Source organism: Oncorhynchus clarkii, chromosome 26 (assembly GCF_045791955.1).
Source record: "Oncorhynchus clarkii lewisi isolate Uvic-CL-2024 chromosome 26, UVic_Ocla_1.0, whole genome shotgun sequence".
Lineage (NCBI taxonomy): Eukaryota > Metazoa > Chordata > Actinopteri > Salmoniformes > Salmonidae > Oncorhynchus > Oncorhynchus clarkii.
This window is the reverse complement of record NC_092172.1, coordinates 40,967,147-40,972,146: the sequence shown is the minus strand read 5'-3', so window position 1 is coordinate 40,972,146 and position 5,000 is coordinate 40,967,147.

Here is a 5,000-nt window from a genome sequence, read left to right as displayed (position 1 = left end):
TACCCAGTAGTAGACTAGGGGTCAGCCTGATGAACCAAACTACCCAGTACTAGACTAGGGGTCAGCCTGATGAACCAAACTACCCAGTAGTAGACTAGGGGTCAGCCTGATGAACCAAACTACCCAGTAGTAGACTAGGGGTCAGCCTGATGAACCAAACTACCCAGTAGTAGACTAGGGGTCAGCCTGATGAACCAAACTACCCAGTAGTAGACTAGGGGTCAGCCTGATGAACCAAACAACCCAGCAGTAGACTAGGGGTCAGGGTTCAGCCTGATGAACCAAACTACCCAGTAGTAGACATGGAGTCAGGGTTCAGCCTGATGAACCAAACTACCCAGTAGTAGAGTAGGGGTCAGGGGTCAGCCTGATGAACCAAACTACCCAGTAGTAGACTAGGGGTCAGGGGTCAGCCTGATGAACCAAACTACCCAGGAATAGTCTAGGGGTCAGGGGTCATTCTGATGAATTAAACTACCCAGTAGTAGACTAGGGGTCAGCCTGATTAACCAAACTACCCAGTACTAGACTAGGGGTCAGGTGTCAGCCTGATGAACGAAACTACCCAGAAGTAGACTAGGAGTCAGGGGTCAGCCTGATCAACCAAACTACCCAGTACTAGACTAGGGGTCAGGGGTCAGCCTGATGAACTAAACTACCCAGAAGTAGACTAGGAGTCAGGGGTCAGCCTGATCAACCAAACTACCCAGTACTAGACTAGGGGTCAGCCTGATGGACTAACCTACCCAGTGGTAAACTAGGGGTCACCCTGATGAATCAAACCAGCTAGCAGTAGACTAGGGGTCAGAGGTCAGCCTGGAACCAATACTTATTTTCCACCATAATTTGCAAATAAATTCATTAAAAATCCTACAATGTGATTTTCTGGATTTTTTTCTCTCATTTTGTCTGTCATAGTTGAAGTGTACCTATGATGAAAATCACAGGCCTCTCATCTTTTTAAGCAGGAGAACTTGCACAATTGGTGGCTGACTAAATACTATTTTGCCCCACTGTATATTGTCACTGACAGTCCCCAGCTCTCTCTCTATCATATATATTATCACTGACAGTCCCCAGCTTTCTCTATATCATATACATTATCACTGACAGTTCCTAGTTCTCTCTCTATCATATTATCACTGACAGTCCCCAGCTCTCTCTCTATCATATATATTATCACTGACAGTCCCCAGCTCTCTCTCTATCATATATATTATCACTGGCAGTCCCCAGCTCTCTCTCTATCATATACATTATCACTGACAGTCCCCAGCTCTCTCTCTATCATATATATTATCACTGACAGTCCCCAGCTTTCTCTATATCATATACATTATCACTGACAGTTCCTAGTTCTCTCTCTATCATATTATCACTGACAGTCCCCAGCTCTCTCTCTATCATATATTATCACTGACAGTCCCCAGCTCTCTCTCTATCATATATATTATCACTGGCAGTCCCCAGCTCTCTCTCTATCATATACATTATCACTGACAGTCCCCAGCTCTCTCTCTATCATATATATTATCACTGACAGTCCCCAGCTTTCTCTATATCATATATATTATCACTGACAGTTCCTATTTCTCTCTCTATCATATTATCACTGACAGTCCCCAGCTCTCTCTCTATCATATATATTATCACTGTCAGTCCCCAGCTGTCTCTCTATCATATATATTATCACTGGCAGTCCCCAGCTCTCTCTCTATCATATATATTATCACTGACAGTCCCCAGTGTAACAGTATAAGTTTAGACCGTCCCCTCGCCCATACCAGGGCGCGAACTAGGGACCCTCTGCACACATCAACAACAGTCACCCACGAAGCATCGTTACCCATCGCTCCACAAAAGCCGCGGCCCTTGCAGAGCAAGGGGAACTACTACTTCAAGGTCTCAGAGCAAGTGACGTCACCGATTGAAACGCTATTTAGCGCACACTGCTAACTAAGCTAGCCGTTTCACATCCGTTACACTCACCCCCCTTTTGACCTTCCTCCTTTTTCCGCAGCAACCAGTGATCCGGGTCACGGCACCAATGTAACAGTATAAGTTTAGACCGTCCCCTCGCCCATACAAGGGCGCGAACTAGGGACCCTCTGCACACATCAACAACAGTCACCCACGAAGCATCGTTACCCATCGCTCCACAAAAGCCGCGGCAAGGGGAACTACTACTTCAAGGTCTCAGAGCAAGTGACGTCACCGATTGAAACGCTATTTAGCGCACACTGCTAACTAAGCTAGCCGTTTCACATCCGTTACACTAGCTCTCTCTCTATCATATATATTATCACTGACAGTCCCCAGCTGTCTCTCTATCATATATATTATCACTGACAGTCCCCAGCTCTCTCTCTATCATATATATTATCACTGACAGTCCCCAGCTCTCTCTCTATCATATACAGTGCCTTGCGAAAGTATTCGGCCCCCTTGAACTTTGCGACCTTTTGCCACATTTCAGGCTTCAAACATAAAGATATAAAACTGTATTTTTTTGTGAAGAATCAACAACAAGTGGGACACAATCATGAAGTGGAACGACATTTATTGGATATTTCAAAAAAATTTAACAAATCAAAAACTGAAAAAATGGGCGTGCAAAATTATTCAGCCCCTTTACTTTCAGTGTAGCAAACTCTCTCCAGAAGTTCAGTGAGGATCTCTGAATGATCCAATGTTGACCTAAATGACTAATGATGATAAATACAATCCACCTGTGTGTAATCAAGTCTCCGTATAAATTCACCTGCACTGTGATAGTCTCAGAGGTCCGTTGAAAGCGCAGAGAGCATCATGAAGAACAAGGAACACACCAGGCAGGTCCGAGATACTGTTGTGAAGAAGTTTAAAGCATGATTTGGATACAAAGAGATTTCCCAAGCTTTAAACATCCCAAGGAGCACTGTGCAAGCGATAATATTGAAATGGAAGGAGTATCAGACCACTGCAAATCTACCAAGACCTGGCCGTCCCTCTAAACTTTCAGCTCATACAAGGAGAAGACTGATCAGAGATGCAGCCAAGAGGCCCATGATCACTCTGGATGAACTGCGGAGACCTACAGCTGAGGTGGGAGACTCTGTCCATAGGACAACAATCAGTCGTATATTGCACAAATCTGGCCTTTATGGAAGAGTGGCAAGAAGAAAGCCATTTCTTAAAGATATCCATAAAAAGTGTTGTTTAAAGTTTGCCACAAGCCACCTGGGAGACACACCAAACATGTGGAAGAAGGTGCTCTGGTCAGATGAAACCAAAATTGAACTTTTTGGCAACAATGCAAAACGTTATGTTTGGCGTAAAAGCAACACAGCTGAACACACCATCCCCACTGTCAAACATGGTGGTGGCAGCATCATGGTTTGGGCCTGCTTTTCTTCAGCAGGGACAGCGAAGATGGTTGAAATTGATGGGAAGATGGATGGAGCCAAATACAGGACCATTCTGGAAGAAAACCTGATGGAGTCTGCAAAAGACCTGAGACTGGGACGGAGATTTGTCTTCCAACAAAACAATGATCCAAAACATAAAGCCAAATCTACAATGGAATGGTTCAAAAATAAACATATCCAGGTGTTAGAATGGCAAAGTCAAAGTCCAGACCTGAATCCAATCGAGAATCTGTGGAAAGAACTGAAAACTGCTGTTCACAAATGCTCTCCATCCAACCTCACTGAGCTCGAGCTGTTTTGCAAGGAGGAATTGGAAAGAATTTCAGTCTCTCGATGTGCAAAACTGATAGAGACATACCCCAAGCGACTTACAGCTGTAATCGCAGCAAAAGGTGGCGCTACAAAGTATTAATTTAAGGGGGCTGAATAATTTTGCACGCCCAATTTTTCAGTTTTTGATTTGTTAAAAAAGTTTGAAATATCCAATAAATGTCGTTCCACTTCATGATTGTGTCCCACTTGTTGTTGATTCTTCACAAAAAATACAGTTTTATATCTTTATGTTTGAAGCCTGAAATGTGGCAAAAGGTCGCAAAGTTCAAGGGGGCCGAATACTTTTGCAAGGCACTGTACATTATCACTGACAGTCCCCAGCTCTATTTCTATCATATATATTATCACTGTCAGTCCCCAGCACTCTCTCTATCATATATATTATCACTGACAGTCCCCAGCTCTCTCTCTATCATATACATTATCACTGACAGTCCCCAGCTCTCTCTCTATCATATTATCACTGACAGTCCCCAGCTCTCTCTCTATCATATTATCACTGACAGTCCCCAGCTCTCTCTCTATCATATATATTATCACTGACAGTCCCCAGCTCTCTCTCTATCATATATATTATCACTGACAGTCCCCATCTCTCTCTCTATCATATATATTATCACTGACAGTCCCCAGCTCTCTCTCTATCATATACATTATCACTGACAGTCCCCAGCTCTCTCTCTATCAAATTATCACTGACAGTCCCCAGCTCTCTCTCTATCATATACGTTATCACTGTCAGTCCCCAGCTCTCTCTCTATCATATACATTATCACTGACAGTCCCCAGCTCTCTCTCTATCATATTATCACTGACAGTCCCCAGCTCTCTCTCTATCATATTATCACTGACAGTCCCCAGCTCTCTCTCTATCATATACGTTATCACTGTCAGTCCCCAGCTCTCTCTCTCTATCATATACATTATCACTGACAGTCCCCAGCTCTCTCTCTATCATATTATCACTGACAGTCCCCAGCTCTCTCTCTATCATATACATATCACTGACAGTCCCCAGCTCTCTCTCTATCATATATATTATCACTGACAGTCCCCAGCTCTCTCTCTATCATATATATTATCACTGACAGTCCCCAGCTCTCTCTCTATCATATATATTATCACTCACAGTCCCTAGTTCTCTCTCTATCATATTATCACTGACAGTCCCCAGCTCTCTCTCTATCATATACATTATCACTGACAGTCCCCAGCTCTCTCTCTATCATATATATTATCACTGACAGTCCCCAGCTCTCT